Source organism: Schistocerca nitens, chromosome 6 (genome assembly GCF_023898315.1).
Source record: "Schistocerca nitens isolate TAMUIC-IGC-003100 chromosome 6, iqSchNite1.1, whole genome shotgun sequence".
Taxonomy (NCBI): domain Eukaryota; kingdom Metazoa; phylum Arthropoda; class Insecta; order Orthoptera; family Acrididae; genus Schistocerca; species Schistocerca nitens.
The window spans coordinates 469,190,713-469,206,347 of NC_064619.1; positions in this window are offsets into that span (position 1 = coordinate 469,190,713).

A 15,635-nucleotide genomic window follows, 5' to 3' on the forward strand; every position below is an offset into this window, starting at 1 on the left:
GTGTCCACACATGAATTCTAATTTGGCCTGGGTTGGCCATGACGACGGTAATGAATTAGTAAATTGCATCACCCAGCTCTTCGGATGCATCGACCCTCCATTATCTTTGAACTTCTGGAATTTGAGTATCGACAAGAAGTGATTGTGATCAAAATTCTGTCCGATCCTCGCACTGGTGTTGTCAGACGTTTCCGATACTTGCACGTCTGCGGAGTGTCCTGATCTATCTTGCTGATAACTGTGATGTGCTACGTCTGTATCACAGTGGAAGTGGCATTCAGCATTCACTCTTCTAAGTGGGCTGCAATTATTGGAGCTATTACTCGCTGTTTCTGCGTGTGCATTGTTTGTTCCGCACGCTGTCACTGGGCTAGAGCACCGCGGGCTTTTCCTCGGAGACACAATCCTGTGTGCTCCATCATTGGTATCCGAACGCGCAGTGCTCGTGTGCCCATTTCGCTCTAGTTTTGCTATCCGACTCTCTACTTCTTTCATTCGTTTCGTGATGTTCGTAACCGCAATATTACCTTGAGTCTTTAAGGCCGCTAGGGATTTCGAGTGGACTTGTGTCGCACGTCGCAAGCGCCCTGCGAGTTTAAGAGTTACTCTTGCGATTTTCATTGCCCCTGTTGCTGCAGTTTTGGCTAGGCCTGCTACTTTTTGTGCTACCATTGACATTTGTTTTGCTTCTCCACATTCTTTCTTTATTGTTAATAATTCCCCACGAATTGCCCCTATATGCGAGATTATTGCCTCAGTGTCCCTCTTACGCTGTTCGTCAGCTTCTTCCTTCTCCTTCTTACGTTGTTTCTCCTCTTCTTCCTTCTCCTTCTTACGTTGTTTCTCCTCTTCTTCCTTCTCCTTCTTACGTTGTTTCTCCTCTTCTTCTTCTCCTTCTTACGCTGTTCGTCAGCTTCTTCCTTCTCCTTCTTACGTTGTTTCTCCTCTTCTTCCTTCTCCCTCTTACGCTGTTCGTCAGCTTCTTCCTGCTTCTTACGCTGTTCGTCAGCTTCTTCTTTCATTGATCGTAGGAAGCTCAGTATTGGGTTTACGTCATCTTCTTGATCCTCTTCAAACATGGGCGATGTAACTCTGGACACCTGGGCGCTAGAGCTCTGACGTGACCGAGCTGGCCTCTGTCTGCACTCGTTCGTTTGACTATAAACTTCTGCTACCGTCTCGACCTGTGTGCCTGTCTCTGTTTCATCCTCTACTTCACTATCATAATCACGGCCGCAACGCTGCTCTGAGATCGCGTCCAAATCACCTTCCTCATCAATGCCCCTGGCGTCCTGTCCTGCTAAAAATGTGCCCATCTCATCTCCGAACCTATTCCCGCCAGTAAACTGCCCCTTATCCATTATGCTATCCTCTTTTGTTTTAGCTTCGCCCGATAATAGTCGTGCCTTACTTCTCGTTATCATTCATAAAAACAAATTCATCTAAAATGCACAATAAAATTAATCTACTCCATATATTTTTTACACATAAACATAAAATTTCAACAACGCTGTTCCAACGCTGTAATCACAAACACAATTTGATGTGGTACAGAAACCGCACACAAATCCGACAAAGTGCGATGCGGTACAGACACCACATCAGCGAAACACAAAAAAAACAATGAACAAAAAAATATATACACTGAAAACAAAAACTGTAGTCATGCGCCGCTACTTAAAACTAAACGCGGAACTACCAAAAAAAAAAACTTGGGTATTAATCATTAAAAAAAATAGAGAGAAAAAAATTGAATGTTCCTACTAAGAATCGTGTTTGTTTATCAGAGATTCACAGGAAAGATCCGAGGCCAAGGGTCGCCATATTATGCGAGGTGCCGGGGCTAGTAGTGTATTTATCACTAAATTCTACTAGAATCCACATGTGTAAATCATGCTCTAAGCCCCCCCTATTCTAACTCCGACTTTTGCTGTTGCACAAGGATAAAACAAATACGCGAACTGACTCTAATCAACCCTGCTAGTGGAGTAGAAGAGAGTTTGGCACCTGCAATAATTTAATTTGATAAATAAGTTAAATAAACAAAGGTTTCATTAGCATAGTGAGGAATGATAGGGTTGCTCTATTGATTAACAGAAAGAAAGTTCTGTCCAAAATAACAATATGATTTATTAAGATTAAACGCAGAATAGTAAAAGAGACACAGGAAATATAAAACATCAAATTGGCTAAAATTGGAGATTCATACAAACACAGTAAAGGTGAAGTTGTCCCTAACTTAGATCGTGAGGTTTAAGACGAAGCGGTATGTGGAGCCAATTCCTTTCCACTCAAATCTCAAGAGAGACACACAGCTAACCCAATAGTAATTGCTGCTACTCGAAACTGAACAAAGTTAGAAAAGGATGAACAGGCGCGCTCTGCTGAGCTCTGATTATCACCTAGGAAAATCCCTATCTGCCGGTGCTGCGGACGTACATTACCAACAGTCTTCTTATCTCCCAGAACACGATCTGGCGTACCGCAGGCGAGGGCTGGTTGCTCCGACGTCCTCGACCGAAAGGCGACTGCCGACTACCCAGAGCACCCGTACAGGCCGAACACACAACCTTCCCGCCCCCACGACAGTGGTCGTGGTTACGTTCCAATCAGCAACTCGAAAACCGGCGGAAATTCCACTCCATTGCCGGAGCACTACCATTCCACCAATGGAGATTCTTGGCGCCAATTTCTGTGCTGATTTTGCAGAAAGTGCGGGAATTTTCCCGCCACAACTGCGTGGGTACACAAGTCATTCCCACGCCTCGCTGGTAGCCCGCCAGAAAGTGTTTTCGCAAAGTTTCTCTGAAGTAACGGAACCTCTAGCCCAGCCGCTACTTCACACCCCAGCGGGCGTGTCTCTTGACAATGTCGGCGTCTGAAAAGCATTCACTCGACTGCCTCACACACGTCGGCTTAACTCTCTCCAGTTCCACAGAGCCCGCCTGTCACCGGCCCACCCGGGTGACGAGAGACGCTGCGTGGGAAGTACGCGTGTTAAGGAAAAGCAACCCTCCACCGCATGCAACTAGAGAGGAGAATCGTAAGATAGAAATATGAGAGGGGGCTCATGCCACCTCTCAAGGTTTAAGTAGTTCTAAGTTCTAGGGGACTGATGACAGATGTTAAGTCCCATAGTGCTCAGAGCCATTTGAACCATTTGTTTTGTCATCCCACACTGGCTTCGCATGCTCAGTGAGCTACTTTCGTTTAGCTGCTTTGGTATGAGACCACGCGGCATTCGTAAAGACTGATCTTCCTCCCCACTGTAAGCATTTTCATAGCGACTGTTGCAGTTCATTCCTGCTCGTGTTTGTGCCCTACCGCTTCTATATTGGCCTCAGTCCAGCCTCCTGTTGCTCCCTGTTTCTCTGTCTGGCCCAGCGATTTGAGGAGCGTGTCTCTTGTGTCAAAACATAATAACTTCCAACTGGTACTTGTTGTAGACGTAATATTTGATTGTGTATTTCAGATTGTTGGCGTTTTGTAAATTGCGTTTACCTTAACAGTTATTGATCATGACATCCAAATTATTTTTCTTGCCTAGTACCTTGTGTACTGAATCACTAAGTCGCTTTCTGTAGTTATTTGGAGTGCGTAAGCTTATGCGCCTCACCGCGGCAAATCTTGTTGCTTATATTTTGGTGAATTATACTTACAAGCCAAACTTTTGTTCAGTGGGTGAAGTTCATCGGCCAACCATTAGCATCTTACTTCCACCTTTGTTTTCAATCCCATGCGGCAAATAAGTATTTACCATTTCTGCCTCGTGGTGTGATTGGAAGCTGAATCTCAGTTGGCTCTTGAACTTCTTTACTATCACGTATATGTAGGGGTGGTCGTCTTGGCCAGTTACATTATTATCTTTCAGCGACCTTCCACAAATATTTTTTCTACACTGCCAGAGTGTAATCTGATGACTTAAAGTTTTAGATACTTTTCTTAAAAATTACTTCTCTGTTCATCAAGTTATCATTGTATGTTTGTGCCTTGGAGTGTGTTCTCATTGGTTGCTTAGAAAAGGAGGAGCGTGGCGAGCAGTGTATCGGGCCTTCCCTAAACAACTTCGGGTCCGTCTGTCCAGATCACATTGCACGATGTGTGATCGTTTCATATCAAATAGTTCTAATTGTTTTTGTTTACTTTTAATTAACTCCTTTTTAGGTAAGCCTGATTTATGTGTTTTATTTTAGTCAAACACATTCTAAAGATGTTTGGGGCTTACCTATTTCAAGAATATTTTCTTGCAAACTTTTTACGGGACTGTAACATTACTTCAATTGGTGAGCTATTGCCTTGCTCCTGTTATTAAAATTTTCTGTAAATATTTCAGCAGTAGTAACTGGTAGAACACAATATTTATATGTTTTTTGAAAGAGAAAACATTTGGTTATTTGAACCCACTGAAATGTTTGATAACACTGATGAACGATTATCAGTAATTGCACTTAAATAATTTCATGTAATTAAACATTGTTTTCTTAAGATGTCAAGGTCATGTTTGCCTAATTGACAAATCTGTTTTGCTGAGGAGTGTTAATAAAAATCTTGTTACGAATCATGTTTTACCCTATTTTGTCTGGTCCTTCCACTCACAAACAAGCTCACACCAGTAGTGCATACTATAAAGTACCCACTAAGAAGAGAATCTTTACTCACGTTAGCCATTTCCAGTATTTCAGAAATCTATCTCAAGCACTTGGGAGCTTAACACAGTTATAACACCGAAAATTAACATGTAAAAAACTTTCTGTTCCATTAACCAATTTTGCATTGGCACGCATATCTTACAATAACCATTTCTTGCTCGTCTACGCGTAATAAATGGAGTAATGGGTCGGGATCAATACTTTCATCGTGTGACCAGTCAGCCTTTTACGTGATTAAACCTTGAAGACACAACCATCAGAAATTTAACAAGGACCTAGCCATGCGCAGAAGTCACTCACTCATCTTGTTGGGTTAGCTTAATGACTTAAGGACCCTGCCATATCGTCGTTCTAATAATCGTGACAGTTGTGATACTTTTACATACAATCAAAATCACTTCCAGCTCTTACACGTTACTATGTGTAATATCTGCTTAATAACCTGTCACTGCTCAAATGCTGTTTCGGACATGCGGAGCAGTGACCGCAAAGCGATAATAGTCTGAAAGTAGTATACTAGACCACTTTTACATACAATCAAAATCACTTCCAGCTTGTACACGTTACTATGTGTAATATCTGCTTAATAACCTGTCACTGCTCAAATGCTGTTTCGGACATGCGGAGCAGTGACCGCAAAGCGATAATAGTCTGAAAGTAGTATACTAGACCAGAAAATTTACATTTTTTCCGAGTGTTCATCTACATGAGCTGTCTGTCAGGCAGCCCAATAGTGAAATCTTCCGGCCACACCAACACCTTAACTGGTGCTCCCTCCACGAACATATGCTTCCACGTTCGCAAATGACAGTTGACGTATCCGCTTTTGAAAATGATTGAAAACATACGAATTGAACCAGAAGAATCTGACCTACTTGGCATTGTCCTCAATTACCTCATTTAGATCACAGTTAAAATAAATAGTTTTTAACCTGAAGGGTTAGACCGGTAAGGGGATTCGCCTTCGGCGTAACAGCTCCGCGTGCTTTTAAGCTGATGGAATGGTCTACCTACGAACAGGTTCTTCTAGAACAGTCGAGACGCTTTCTGTGTTCCCACGGAAGCTTCCTTGTATTTCACTCTCGCCTTCCTGCTCTGAGCAACTCACCACCTTCCATACATAACGTTCAGTCGTCCTGCTGCCCAGTGTCCTCTCAAGAGCTCCCTCTTACTTTAACTGGAGTACAAAGCAAATAGTTTATTTCACGTCCCCTTGGACGGTGTGAAAGTCTTCTCTTTGAATTTAGTTATTACTATCATTACCCATTGTAAGCAAAAAGAAAATAGAAGATACATTTACACATTACTATTTAACATATTTGCTACGTTACACTCTGTCAAACTCCTGGCAACAATGATGCTGTGTGGTAGAACAAGTTTGCCCAATTCTTGGCAGGCAGCCTGCCCTGGCCACATTATCCCACCTTCACCTACTAATGCGATGCTCCACCATGCACTGTACAGTAAGTAGCCTGTGGAGTTTTTATGTATATGTAGACAGTACTCTTCATTAGTTATCCGATCTACTCATTTAATCATCAGCATTCTTGTGTAGAACCACATTTCAAAAAGTTTTTCTCATCTTCTCTGAAATATTTGTCATCCATGTCTGACTTCCGCACAAGGCTACGCTCCAGATACCTGCAAAAAACACTTCCTAGTACTTAAAATTAAATTCGATGTTAGCAACACAGTTTTTGGTATTGTCACTGTATTTTATATCCTCTCTAATACTGACATCCTCCATTACTTTGTTGCCCACGTAGCAAAACTCGTCTACTACTTTTAGTGCCTCTTCCGTAATGTAATCGCCTCCACATCGCCAGGTTTAATTCGGCAGTTTCTATTGCCCTTGTTTTACTTATTTTGATATCCATCTCTGACCTCTTTTCAAGACACTGTAGTGTAGCGTTTATATTTTAGATACTTAGTTCGTCCACACTTAGTGGTCTATCACAGTTTTAACATGAAAACATGACACAAGTAAATCAGTTTCAACAGTTTTGTTGCGGTAGGTGTCAGTTTCATCCTGACTTGAGTACAAAAAATGATTCTTCCGGTACACCGTCTGGAACCAAGTGGCGCTACGTCTAATAGCCTACAGTGGACTAAGGAAAGCAATTTTGAATACGAGAATCACGGCATGCGCCGAGCGGCACCGCTGGCGAGGATGGCTGTGCGTCCCCCCTTGCCACCCCTTATCCCGGGTGCGGGGTGCCGGCGCTGACGTCACTACGAGAAGCAGGTCGCCGTGGGGTGACCGCCTGACCCAGACGTGGGGCCCACCAGCAGTTGGTAGGGGGCAGGGGGGGGGGGGGGAATGCCGGGCACGCCATGGCTTGAAGCTGACGCAAGTATGCTGTCTCGGGCCGAGCTTCTCTTTCTCACCACCCGTATGTGGAATCACAGAGTTTCCTTAGATGCCTGAAAAGCCTAAAACGTGAACCTGCGACGCTGAGCATAACTTTTGCAATAAATTTTTGTCTGTACATACAGTACAGGGAAAAACAAGGAAAGAAGGAAAACTGGATTTAACATCGCGTCGACATCGACATCATTAGAGACGGAGCACAAGCTCGGATTGGGTCAAAGATAAGGGAGTAAATGGGCCGTACCCTATCAAAGGAACCAACCCAGCATTTGCCTGAAGCGATTTAGGGAAATCACGGAAAACCTAAATCTGGATGGCCCGACGCGAGTTTGAAGCGTTGTCGTTCCTAATGCGGAGAACGTGGGGAAAAACAACCCGATAAAGTCACTCTGTGGTATAGGTCGTCAAATTAAGAGTGTTTTCTGTATTCCCATTTGTCTGTAATATTCCGTTTTGGACCTACGGACGTAAAGCGTTAGCCAAACACAGAAGAGCACGTGGTAGTCCGTTGAGCGAACATGCTCGGGTTTGTCTAGCGGTTCGGTTCTGTTCAGCTAATCTGCTGCCTTGGTCTGCTGTGGATGTCACACTTGTTGGAATAAATGTTCATTCTTGCTCTAGGTACTTTACCAGAAATTAAAACGTGTGGGTTTTAGATTGCACTGTTGTTATTACTGCACGTGTTAACTGCTGTGGTGTTTCTGAAGTTCAACTTATTACCATAACAAATTAATGGCGTTACGGTACTATAAGCATAGGTGATTTAGCATTCGAGCTTTACCGAGTAAATAGCACACATAATTCGTGTCAAACGTAACTAGCAATGGATAAGACTATGAAGCTTTATTCAGCTGAACCTTTATCTTCAGCTAATAGAATCAGCAACTGTGCTCTATAGGGTAATAGTAGTTAGCTGGCGCAAGTTGGTTTACATGTACACACCTCGAAATGCTTCGTGTCGGATGATTTACGTCTATACCTGATGGTGACCAACGGCCAGGACTAGTCCTTTGTGAAGTCCAGAAAACAAAAATATTCGATATCTGGTCTGAACGTTGAAATAAATCTACAGGTCGGCTACTCTTACTCAGACCCGATGCCTTTTTTTGGTTTCAATGGATGGTCTTTCATATAGAGCACTCTAACACCAATAACCGAAATTTATTTTAGACATAATAATGAAAATTTTAAGTTGTTTTCATATCCATTTTCTCTCTTGTTTGACATCCGGTTATCCGTTTCCCCTTTTTCTAATTCTTTCTCGATTTAGGGTCAGACTACAAGCCGTCATTCTTGGTATCTTTATTCGGTCCTGCCTCTTTTAGTGTACTGTGTGTTATGCATTCTCCAACTGGTCCTACTCATCCTTTTAATAGGTATTTTTTGGTCAAGTGAGCATTCTAAATTGTCTTATTTTTAATTCATGCCTTACAGCATTGTTCCTTCTTTGGCCTCTCTCATTATAAATCTCATTTACTTGACTGTATGCTTTGTCTGTACCATCTGCTCTCTGTCCACGATTCGCTTTTGTAAACAAATATTAGAACATTCATTACTCTGGAGTAATGTTAAGTCTACACAATCGAAACGTTTATAGCTATAAACATTTTACTTCTTCCGCTATAACCAATATGTTTTTCAAAGAATTTAATAGATAGTAGTTGTATACGCACATGGAACAAATATCGTTTCTTCTTATTTTTCACAGATTTTCAAATATCTGTAATATAGAAAGACATGTTTTTATATATTTTCTTTTATGTATATATTAATTAGCGTTTTTATTCTGCTGCAAACAACTTAACTCTGAAACGATTGAGACCTTCAGAGTGGTCGATAACTTCCTTTTTAAACTGAGTTCATTTACGTCTTCTGTAGACACAGTAGCGTCCGGGGCTAGATGACGTCTGCCGAACTCTAGGGCTACTAACAATGATGTGACAAAAGTAATGGGACCCCTCCCAATATCCTGTCGCCTATTATTGTGACCGGCGCAGTACAGCAGCTCGACGTGACATGGACTCAACAAGTCGTTGGAAGTCCCTTGCAGATATATCGAGCTAAGCTGCATCTATAGCTGCCCATAATTGCGAAAGTGTTGCCGCTGCAGAATTTTGTGAAAAAATTAACCTCTTGATTATGTCCCATAAATGTTCGATGGGATTCATGTCGGTCGATCTTGGTAACCAAGTCATTGGCTCGAATTTTCCAGAACGTTCATCAAACCAATTGCGAACAACTGTGGCCCCGTGGATTGAAATCGTTTTTTGGGAACATGAAGTCCATGAATGGCTGCAAATGTTCTCCAACTAGCCAGACGTAACCATTTCATGTCAATGATCGGTTCAGTTGGAACACAGGACCCAGTCCTTTCCACGTAAACGCGTCACACACCTTTATAGAACCACCAACAACGTACAGACTACCTTGTTGACAACTTGGGTTCAAAAATGGTTCAAATGGCTCTGAGCACTATGGGACTTAACATCTGAGGTCACCAGTCCCCTAGAACTTAAAACTACTTAAACCTATGGACATCAAACACATCCATGCCCGAGGCAGGATTCGAACCTGCGACCGTAGCGGTCGCGCGGTTCCAGACTCAAGCCCCAAGAACCGCTCGGCCACACCAGCCGGCCGACAACTTCGGTCCACGGCTTCGTGAGGTACGCTCCATAGCTCTTACCAACAGAAATTAGGACTCATCTGGCCAAGCCACGGTTTTCCAGTCCCTAGGGTCCTAGCGATATGGTCACGAGTCTAAGAGAGGAGCTGCAGGCGAAGTCATGCTGTTAGTAAAGACACTCGCGTCGGTCGTGTGCCGCCATAACGACAAATTTCTCCGCACTGTCCTAAGGGATACGTTCGTCGTACGTCCCACATTGATTTCTGCGGTTATTTCAGGCATTGTCGCCTGTGTACTAGCACTGGAAACTCTACGTAAACCCAACTGAAGACTGTTGTCCGTGGTGAGAGGGTAATACCTGAAGTGCAGTATTTCCCGCACACTCTTGACACTGTGGATCCAGAATACCGAATTCCCCAACGATTTCCGAAACGGAATGTCCCATACTTCTAGCTCCAACTACCATTCCACGTTCAGAGCCTATTAATTCACGTCGTGCGACCACAACCATGTCGGAAACCTTTCCACAGGAATCACCTAAGTACAAATGACAGCTCCCCCATCGCACTGCCCTTTTATACCTCGTGTATGCGATTCTATCTTCATCTGTAATGTGCAAATCGCTATCCAACGACTATTGTCATCTCAGTGTACTTTCACAGCTTTAAATAAACACATATTTTATAATTATTGACGTCCTATACCCATCAGTTTAAAATTCTACTGTCTGCCAGATGAGTACATGCTGTTGAAACTAGTTGCAAAACATTTCAGTAGCTTTGAGGAATATATACATAAAAAAGTGTTTTGCCCTATATGATCAAAAGTATATGAACACTCATATTTGTGCGGAAGTGAACACTATTTGTCACAAGAAGCAGGGTGTGTTGGGTTTTAAGTGTCGAAGCAAGAACAACAAACTTGGTTGATCAGGAGAGCTCAATGACTTAGAAAGTGGACTAGTCATTGGATGTACCTGAGTAATACATCTATGAACAGACTTTTGAATCTTTCTAGAACTGTTCACGTCGAATGTTGATGATGTGAGTGTGAAGTGGAAACGCGAAGGAACAGCCACAGCTAAACTAAGATTAGCCACACGCCATGTACTGACAGATAGAAACCATCGAGCATTGTGAAGGTTGGTTGTAAAAATTTGCATGAATTCAGCTGGAGAAATCACTTGTGAGTTCCAAAGCAGTAGAATCTCTCACAATGACTGTGCATAGGGAGTTAAACAGAGTGGGGTACGATAGTCGAGCATCCCCAAATAAACCAAACAGTTCTGTAGTCAGTATTAAGTGATGCTTCAGTTGGTGTAAAGAGTGAAGCCACTGGGAAGTGCATGTCTACACAACAGTGATTCGAAGTGATGTGTCATGCTGTACCCTGTGGTAATCCAATGGAAGGACTTGTGTTCGGAGAACAGCTGAAGAACTTTACCCATCATCAAGCATAGTGCCAACAGTGAAGTACAGTCCAGTTAGTGTCATAGCATGGAGGTGTTTCTTGTAGTCCACTTATAGCGCTTAAGATGAAGTAAATGCGGAACAGTATGAACACTTTTCACAGCATTGTATGCTGAATATAGTATAGGAATAGTCTGGGCTCAATGAATCGTTGTATGAGCACGACAGTACACCCTGTCAAAAAGCAAAATCCGTGAGAAAATAGTTTATGGACAGCATTTCTGAAATGGACTGGCTCACCCTGAGTCCCAACCTGTACCCAGTGTAAAATCATTGGGACGAGTTAGATCTCAACTCACTCAAGCCCCAGTGCCGAACAACCTTCTCTGGTTTCGTGTCTTGAGAACGAATTGGCTGTCATTCCTCCACATGCATTCAGACATCTCATTGAAATTGTCCCCCAGAAGAGTTCAAGGCATCTTATAGCCGTAGGATGGACATACCCCATATTCAAGTGATTCAAATGGCTCTAAATACTATGGGACTTAACATCTGAGGTCATCTGTCCCCTAAACTTAAAACTACTTATACCTAACTAACCTAAGGACATCTCACACATCCATTCCTGAGGCAGTATTCGAACCTGCGACCGTAGCAGCCACGGGTTCCGGACTGAAGAGCCTATAACCGCTCGGTCACAGCGGCCGGCACACTCCATATTAATGGTCACTAATGGTTGTCCAGAGACCTTTGATCAATTATGTATAAACGCTCTGGAACGTGGATTTTGAGCGAACTGTTCAGAGGAAAAAACACTGTCATCGTATATTTAGGAGTAACAGATGTATTTTGCAGCTCCACACATACTTCTTTTGTGATGTAATGTACAGCAGTCGCTCCATCAGTCTCTTACTCTCCTTTTACCTTGTTGGTGTATAGGTCTATCACATCGCAGCAAGTCACAACACTTTTGCTAAAATTAATGATGTTGTGCAGCTCCATCACGATTAGATCCTCCCCAAACCAGTTCACGTTCTGCAGCAGTGTTCCATGGCGTGTAATAACATTTACCACTAGTAGCCAGCGTACCATTTCGTAGGCATTTCATCGAGTACAGGGTTACTGCTATACTGTAAAAAGTCTTCTGAACTTCAAAAGGTGATCACATCTCCAGGAGGTTGCACAAAGGAGTGAACGACTGCATACAAAAGGAAGGAGAAGACTCGATCAAAGTGGAGATGAAGAGATGATTGGAAGACAGAGCATGATGGAGAGGTTCATGTTCCAAACAGACCTGGTCATTGGATGGAAAATGTACCAGACGATGACAAATAGGGGAAATGCACTATACTGAAATCCACTATACCCTATAATTTTTATTGTGTTTTTGTGTAATTATGTGCATGTCTGCCACATATATTAATAGTTGTTTAACAACATTTGAAATAATTTAATACCCTGCAATAGAAAAGTTCATTATCCAATTTCTTTTAAAAAATTATCATTATGTAAAAACTGATAATTTGTGCATCCAGGTTTCTATTCTGTCATGTCAATACTTCCAAATATGGAAAGATAAAAATCTGTTAATGTAATGCAATTTTTGCATAAAATACATAGAATGTTTTAAGTTACTAGAAAGTACTGTGAAATGACAGTGTCAGATATTCAGACCATAAACTTATAGTATAATATTGATCTTTGTAATGTAACAGACTGAGATTCTCCTATAGCATTATACAACACATATGTCTACTAAACATCCCGATATATCGTAATTTTTAATATGTAACTACATTTTTATGATCATGTTTTGATTTTCAAATATACGAATTACTTAACAAGTTTTGAAGTAATATGTAATCTATAGCAGAACACACTTTAATAGAATTTACAACCAAGAGTTACACAGTGATGCAATTAGGTGCTAAAAAAGTAAATAAGTATCACATTACTTGCCTGCAGTACAACTTGAAATACTGTTTTCTGCATAACATGATAAAACTTTAGCACTGAAGTTGCTACAAGTATAGAGAACTACAACACCCATTTCTTTTTAATGAATTGCTCATACTTCAACAGTAATTCATTTTACGAAATTTTGCACAGAAAAGCTAACAATTTATTTGAAATAAATGTTTATTTATGTTGAGTATTTTTGTCACAGGTAAATCAATTTGAACATATTTCCCCTCACAGTAATTTACACGAAGCTTAGTTACTACAATGTCATAAAATGTACATTGTTATTCATCTGTGTAAGTGTTGGAGTTGGGCCAGAGGGGTGTAGATTTTGTTAAGCAGATGAATTGGTAAGGAAGTTTTTACAATGCAGCTGGAAGCAAAAATTATTAGCAAATGGGAAAAAATTTGATACTTATGTATCAAAAACATTTTCGAAAAGCATAAATCTCATAGTCACATAAAGCATATAAAACAGTGCAAATAGTAAGCCTAGGACTTCTGTAATGAACAAGAATGATGTACAGTTGTGATGAAGATTCAACACCCCCTCCCACCAATTCTTTAATTGATGTGTACTAAATTAACATTTCGTTTCCTGTTCTAAAACTTAATGACTTTCTGGAAACCCCTTTTATTTATTGAGAAATTTGAAAATTATAACTAGATCTTTTAGTCAATATTCGTTTTCATAAGTCTCAATGTTCAACACCATAGATGTATTACCATGGGAGTTTTAATATTAATATGGTCCACCTGCTTTATCACATGTACAAAGCGACTGGCCACCCTGAGGGACATACAGTGCGGCCTATGGTGGCATCTCCTTGTTCTTGTGTATTGGCATGGCGCCGCCTGCTGAGAGACTGCCAACCCCTGTCCCCCTACCTCCTGATTAGCTACCTCTGGCAGATCTGGGCACTAAATGTGCAGAAAGTCGGAGAAATTGAACTGTCTGACATTGGAATTTAAGTTCTATGTGACTCCATAGGAACAGTGATACATTCTTTATATTCTGTGTTACTCAAGAGTTTTTCTGTGTTATTTGTAACACGAATAGCAATCTTCAAATAATGACATATAATATTAACAATGTCTTTGCTGTCTTGTTAGTTTTACCTTCTTGATAAATATTTTCGAAGACTCAAGCTTCAGTAGGTAACATCATACTCTTGAAATTTCCTGCAGATGACCTTTGGCAATTAGGGTACTCTTACATTTTTCTATGCCTGCTTTATTTCAAGCAGGGAGTCTTCATGGTGTAACATTTTTATTTATTTATCAGTTGCATATATGAAATCACAAATTGTGATTCCATGTTGTGTTTCTTTGTACAACCATTTATGAATCATTTAAGACTTAAATTTAATATTTTATCAATGAATTTTACAATGTTTAGTTTCAGTACTTGCATTTCCTTCTTTTGTTGACAATGGGAATTTATAACTATTTGTCAAAACTAATAACTGTCTACATTCTGATAGATCCGATAATTTTTACATAAATTAATGCAAAGGTAACACTGAAATTAGGTTTTTGGATCCATGTTAATCAAACTTTACCAAAACATTTGAATATAACACATATAGATATGGCCCAAAGACATTCAAACTAGTACTTGCCAGCAGCCATAAAAAGCTTAACAACCAATGAAATTCAGTTTAAGAGAAGCCTAAAGGATTTATTGGTGGCCAACTCCTTCTACTCCATTGACGAATTTCTTAGTAAAACCAACTGATTTGTATATGAGTACAACATAACTTCTGCACAATTTCAGTGCAGTAATGTGTTCATTGAAAATTTGTGTGTGTGTGTGTGTGTGTGTGTGTGTGTGTGTGTGTGTGTGTGTGTGTGTGTGTGTGTGTGTGTGTGTGTGTGTTAGTATAATCTAACTTCTGCACCATTTCAGTGCAGTAATGTGTTCATTGTAAATAAGTATTACAGTAGTTGTATTACTTTATAAATAATTAAAAAACTTTTTTATTTTAAATTCAGTGCATTAGTATTTGTAAAATGACTCCTAGTGTTCATTAAAAAATGACGATCATTCCACTTGGGACCTGTGGAATGGTACATTAGCTTATTTGTTTTAGTTGTAAATATTTGTCATGTATTGTTGTTTTTCTGACATGTTCCACATCCTGGAGGACCTCCTCACTACGGATCAATTGGAATGAAAGTAAATCTAATCTAATCTAATCTAAACTGACTTTGAGAAAATCTGATGTGATTAACAATGACTTCAAGAACTCACTTGTTCTAGTTTACATGTCTTTTAACAGTTATAAATTTTAGCACATAGTGCTCCATTTACCATTTTAATAGATTAGAATTACAAATTTCAGTTTCACATTACTTGTGTCACAGTCCAACAAACAAGTTAATCAGTATGTATCAATTAATTATGCACAATAATATAATATATGATGTTTATGTCTGATCAAGCAAGATATATTTATCTATAACAGTACTTAAAATTGTTTCTTAATTACTGTTACAATTATTGAATGACTAATCTCACTAATGTTTTCATTACATTGTATTGTTAGATGGTGATTTTTTGTACAAAAGACATCATGAATTGTTTTTTAAACAGAAAATACTAATATATTTCATTG